Genomic DNA, 6,570 nt, shown 5'->3' with positions numbered 1-6,570 from the left:
GTTCCAGTAATGGGTGGTTGCTCTCCTGTCAAGATATATGTTTTACATCACAATCCTGCAGTCAGTGTGAAATAAAATACAGTTCCTTATTACAAAGATTGCATTGTGTTCCAGTTGTTTTCTAGGCATGGTTTAAAGTGCTTGTTATGACATACCCTCCAAATGCCCCAGTTTGGCAGAAAAAAAAAGTCCCCATTACTCCTCCATTGTCCCACTTCCCTAGCTGCTTATAAAAAGTCCCAGTTTCTCTCTCCTCCTATTTCTCCCCTTTGTCTGCAGCTTATTTTTGTCACTGCAAAATGTGTTTGAAGCGCAAAAGTACTTTGCATTCAATCAGCAAATTTCAATTGCATTAAAAAGTGCAAAAACAGTTTGCATTCAATTAGCAAAGTTCAATTGCATTAAAAAGTGCAAAAACAGTCAATTAGCAAAGGTCAGGGTGACCAGCCCTCCTTCTTTTCTACATTTCCACCTTCTGTCCATGAGGAATACTCAGATGTCCTCCGTTTGGAGCATGACTAAGAGGCATGGATTTATATTTATTTGATTGTTTTTACCTTTGATTTCATACATTTTTCCTTGAATGTCCTTTTTATGATGCTTTGTCCTCCTTTGCAGTTAGGATTTCTCATCACCCTGGCAAAGTTCAGTTGCGTCCAAAAGTGCAAAAAGCCCAATTTCCATTCAATTAGCAAGTGGAAGACCCTCCCTCAATGGGGATTGTGGTGGAGTCTTCCTCCTTGGAGGTCTTTAAACAGAGGCTGGATGGCCATCTGTTGGGGATGCTTTGAGAATTCCTGCATGGCAGAAGAGGGTTGGACTGGATGGCCCTTGTGGGCTCTTCCAACTCTATGATTCTATGATTCTAATTTAGCTTTATGGAGCAATATTTAGTTTAAAAGTTTTCACCTATGTATTTAATGTCTGGTATGCTTTTATCAATTATCCAATGCCCTCTCATAAGCTGACAGGTGGGACATCATGCCTTAAAGTAAATAAGCAAACAAATAAACCAGGCATGACCCTCTGTATCCACGGCGGGGGGGGGGGGACTTTCCTGGACTTACATCGAAACCTTGGATAATGGCTGATTTAGTCCCTGGTCTACTGGAGTCCTAGTCCGACAATCAAACCACTAAACCATGCTGTCTCTCACTTGCAAGTTCTAGTTATAGCAGGTTTGCTTTCCTCTGAAGCTGAGAGAATGTGACCTTCCCAAGGTCACCCAGTGGACCTCTGTGGCTGGGTAAAGACCCCAACCCTGGTTGTCCACATCATAGTCTGACACTCAAACTACTACATAGTGTTGGCTCTCTTTTGCAAGATTTATTCAGAGATGTTTTGCCATTTTCCTCCTCTGAGGCTGAGAGAGCGTGACTTGCCCAAGGTCACCCAGTGGGTTTCCATGGCTGAGCGAAAATTTGAATCCTGACATGTAGTGGTTTGAATGTTGGACTATGACTCTGGAGATCAGGGTTCAATTCTCTGCTTGGCCATGGAAATCCACTGGGTGACCTCGGGTAAGTCACAAACTGTCAGACACACAAACACACACAAAACACACCATGATAGGGGCAGTTGTGAAGATACACAATAATAATAACCTTCAAAATTTGACAGCCCACCGGCTGTCAAGTTCTGAAGACCATGACCATACTTTCCCTATAATCAGAGCAGTTAGAAACTTAAAAAGCTACTATGTTAAACATCTAGACATTAAACACTGCTTCCATGCATAGAAATGTTGAAGAAAACATGGACATGGAGCAGACCCTTGGCTTTAAGGACAAAAGTGACAAACATTTTGTACACAAAGAGTTACTCAAATGGTTCCTTATTTATAGGAGAACACACGATACTTATGGGGAGAAGGATTGCCACTAACCCAAATGCCAACTCTGCAAACACATCTACTTGGGAAATGTCATCACAGGACCTAATCCCATCACCCACAACATTAGAAGGATGTTCACTTGCTCATCCTCTAAAGTCATACATGCCATCCTCTGTCAATAATGTCTTTCACATTCTACACTGAAAACAGGCCAGCCCTGCATTGTAAGATAAACAGACATAAATAAAATGTTAGAAATGGGAATACACAAAAACTTCTTGTAGAACACTTCAATCTGCCTGGACCATGCCTTAGTCTCTGGAGCATCAGAAAACAAGCTTGCTCCATCCTTAATATGGCACCCCCTGAAATACTTAAACAGGGCCATCATATCACTCCTTATCCTCCTCTTCCCCAGGCTGAACATCCTCAGCTACCTAAGTCTCTCTTCATAGGGTTTTATGATTTCCAAACCCTTCACCATTTCAGTCACCATCCTTTGGACACACTCCAGTTTCTCAATATCCTTTTTGAATTGTGATGCCCAGAACCGAACACAGTCATAGAATCATAGAATCATAGAGTTGGAAGAGACTGCAAGGACCATCCAGTCCAACCCCCTGCCATGCAGGAAATCTAAATCAAAGCATCCCCGACAAATGGCTATCCAGCCTCTGTATTCCAGGTGAGGCCTGATCAAAGCAGAATAGAGTCACACTATGACTCTTCTCCATCAAAGGAAAGGATAAAGCATCTTCAGTTAACCTGAGACACAGCTGACTGACACTCCTGTGCAAACAACAGTCTGGACAGAAACTATTCAGAAGGACCCGTATGTTCAAATGAGGGCAGAATGATACCTCTGACCAGTAAGGAAGGGGTTGTTTTGGTTGTCAGCCTTCACATAGGCTCTGGCTTATGGTGACCCTCTCCCAGGGCTATCCAGGCAAGATTTATTCAGAAGAGGTCTCCCGTTGCCTTTGTCTGAGGCTGAAGGGGGGTTGAGATCATAGACATCTAGAATCCAAGAGTAGGGAAAGGCCACCAGGGGCCATCCAGTCCAACCCCCTTCTGCCATACAAGAAGACACCATTAAGGCCCTTCCTGTGACAGCTGGTCAAAGAAGGAGACCTCCATGGTTGAACAGCTCTTACTCCTCCTAATGTTTAGGTGGGATCTCTTTCCTGTAGTTTGCAACCATTGCTCCGTGTCCCAGTCTCTGGAGCAGCAGAAAACAAACTTGCTCCCTCCTCAATATAGTATCCATTCCAATATTTAAACATGGCTCTCATGTCACCCCTTGACCTTCTCTTCTCCAGGCCAAACATATGCAGCTCCTCAGAGGGTATGGTGGTTTCCAGACCTTTCCCCATTTTGGTCAACACCCTCTGGACATGCTTAAGCTTATCCACATCCTTCTTGAATTGTGGTAACCAGAACATAACATTCCAGGTGAGGACTGATCAAAGCAGAATTATTACTTCCCTCTACCTAGACATTATACACTATACGGAGGAGGGTGACAAAAATGGGAGAAAGTTTGGAAACCAAAAGCTCTCCAAAAAAACCAATGCATCAATAAAAGTATAGTGTCTAATCAAGGGAAGTGATAGTGCCCTCTATTCTGCTTTGGTCAGGCACCACCTGGAATACTGTGTCCAGTTCTGGGCACCACAGTTCAAAAGGATGTGGAAAAACTGGAGCGTGTCCAAAGGAGGGCGACTAAAATGGTGAAGGGTCTGGAAACCATGAAGCCCTCTGAGGAGCAGGTAAGGTAGCTGGGGATGTTTAGCCTGGGGAAGAGAAGGTTAAGGGGTGACATGATAGCCATGCTTAAATATTTGAAGGGATGCCATATGGAGGATGGAGCAAGCTTGTATACTGCTGCTCCAGAGACCATGACACTGAGCAATGGATTCACACTACAGGGAAAGTGATTCCACCTCAACTTTAGGAAGGACTTCCTGACAGTAAAAGCTGTTAGACAGTGGAAGACATTGACTTGGAGAGTAGTGGAGTCTCCTCTGGAGGGTTTCATGCAGAGGCTCTATGGCCATCAGTCAGGAGAGCTTGGACTGTGTCTTCCTGCATGACAGAAATGGGTTGGACTGTGTGGCCCTTGGGGTCCCTTCCAACTCTGTAATTCTATGATTCGATGCTGTGTCTTCCTGCATGGCAGAAGGGGATTGGAATGGATGGCCCTTGGGGTCCCTTCCAACTCTGTGAACAGTACTCCAAGCCTGTGATTCTATGAAACCACCTGCCATCCCTGCCTAAATGGCTGCAACTCCATCCCAACAAAACAACTTACCCATGTAGTCTTCTAGAGGGGGGCCATTGGAAGGCGTGGGGCTGAAAGAGAGCAAAAGTGGCTGAGAGGACCCCGCTGATGAGATAGTCTCCGGACCGGTAATAATTGAAGGGTTCCTTGTGCTCCTTGATCGGCATCCAGGAACAACCGGACCTTGGCATCCCAGATGCCACGTAGGGTGGTAACAGAAGAAAAAGCAGAACAACCACAGGGAGTAGCTGAGTCCCTGGGACAGCCTCCATCTTTGCAGCTTTGACTCTCCACAAAGCAGTGGGAAAATGAGAAGAAGCCAACAGCCCTCTTGCAAGACTAGGGCATCATCATAACAGAGATGGAGCCCAGCTAGATGAGGTGGCACCTCCCTGGAGGGGATGATAGGATATGCACCAGCCCATAGTCTCCATTTCATTCATGGCACCAAAGCAGGGCTTTATGACTCCAGGCTTTTATCACACCCTCTCAAGCCTGGTGTTTGTGTCGTTGGTCTCAAAAGACAACCTTCAGGGAAATTCTCATGGGTTCTGTTGAGAAGAAGGATCAAATCACCATGATTCTGATAATTGTAACAGCAAGAAAAAGTATCACCAGAGCAACTCTGTTAAGATGTCTACAAAGGTCACCGTTGACAGAAAACACATTTGTCACTGATACAACTTCATACTCTTGGAGTAGAGTTTGGAAGGTCAGCTTGGTCTGATCTTTACTGATCAAATAATGGACCAGAATCGGGATCACACAGGTTGCATCTGCACTGCAGAATTCATGTAGTTTGACACAGCTTTAACAGCCATGGCTCCATCCTATGAATCCTGGGATTTGTAGTTTGTTGTGTCATCAGCGCTCTCTGACATGGAAGGCTAAATAGTTCACAAAACTACAAATTCCAGCATTCCATAGCACTGAGCCATAGTGGTTAAAGTGGCATCAAACTGTATTAATTCTACAGTGCAGATGCAGCCACAGATTGTTATTTGGGATTATTATTGTGCAGCAGTTTTCTTGCATTGATTGTGAAATGTAGGAATTGTATATGGTTATTTCTTACAACTTTCTATGGCTGATAAAGAGGATTATGACAATTAAGAGTGAAACATGTACCATTCAGTTAGTGGTTGAGAGCTTTCGTTTTTACCTAGAATCATAGAATCACAGAATCATAGAGCTGGAAGAGACTACAAGGGCCATCCAGTCATTTCTGCCATGCAGGAACTCACAATCAAAGCACCTCCAACAGATGGCCATCCAGCCTCTGTTTAAAGACCTCCAAAGAAGGCAACACCACCATTTTCTGTTAGGAAGTTCCACTATTTTCTGTCAGGAAGTTCCTCCTAATGTTGAGCTGGAATCTCTTTTCCTGGAGCTTGCATCCATTGCTCCAGGTCCTGTTCTCTGGAGCAGCAGAAAACAAGCTTGCTCCCTCTTCAATATGACATCCTTTCAAATATTTAAACAGGGCTATCATATCACCTCTTAACCTTCTCTTCTCCAGGCTAAACATACCCAGCTCCCTAAGCTGCTCCTCCCAGGGCTTGGTTTCCAGACCTTTCACCATTTTGGTCACCCTCGTCTAGACAGGCTCCCTTCTTGACTTGTGGTGCCCAGAACTGGATGCAGTATTATTGCTGGAAAGGCCTGACCAAAGCAGAATAGAGTGACACTATACTTCCCTTGATCTAATTAGACACTATACTGCCATATCACACTGTTGACTCATGTTCAACTTGCGGTCTACTAGATCCCTTTCACATGGAATCTTGTTAATCTATGTGTCCCCCATTCTACATCTGTGCCTTTCATTTTTTCTGCCTAAGTGAACTACCTTACATTTCTCCCTGTTAACGTTCATTTTCCTGTTAACATGCCATGGTCGCCTTAGTCGATGACCTCCGTCTGGCCACCGACAGAGGAGATATAACTCTATTGGTGCTCTTGGACATCTCAGCGGCCTTCGATACCATCGACCATGGTATCCTTCTGGAACGCCTGAGAGAATTGGGTATCGGGGGGCACTGTGCTCCAGTGGTTCCTGTCCTATCTCTCAGGAAGGTTCCAGATGGTGAGGCTGGGGGACAGTTGCTCTCGTAAAAGAGAGCTTACATCGGGCATCCCTCATGGCGCCATTCTGTCCCCCATGCTATTTAATATTTACATGAAGCCGTTGGGAGAGATCATCCGGAGCCATGGAGCTCGGTGTTATCAGTACGCTGATGACACCCAGATCTATCTCTCCATGTCTCCGACTGACACAGTGACTAAGGATGGCATCTCTCCTCTGGACGCCTGCCTGGGGTCAGTAATGGGTTGGATGAGGGAAAACAAACTCAGATTGAATCCAGAGAAAACAGAGGTACTCATGATAGGTTCGCCTGGCCCGGGCAGGGAAATTTGTCATCCTGTCCTTGATGGGACTAAACTTTCCCTGAAG

This window comes from Sceloporus occidentalis, unplaced genomic scaffold (assembly GCF_023333645.1).
Source record: "Sceloporus occidentalis isolate IW3139 unplaced genomic scaffold, rSceOcc1.0.p SCAF_1, whole genome shotgun sequence".
Lineage (NCBI taxonomy): Eukaryota > Metazoa > Chordata > Lepidosauria > Squamata > Phrynosomatidae > Sceloporus > Sceloporus occidentalis.
The sequence above is the reverse complement of the archived record's forward strand: the minus strand, read 5'-3'. Positions refer to the sequence as shown.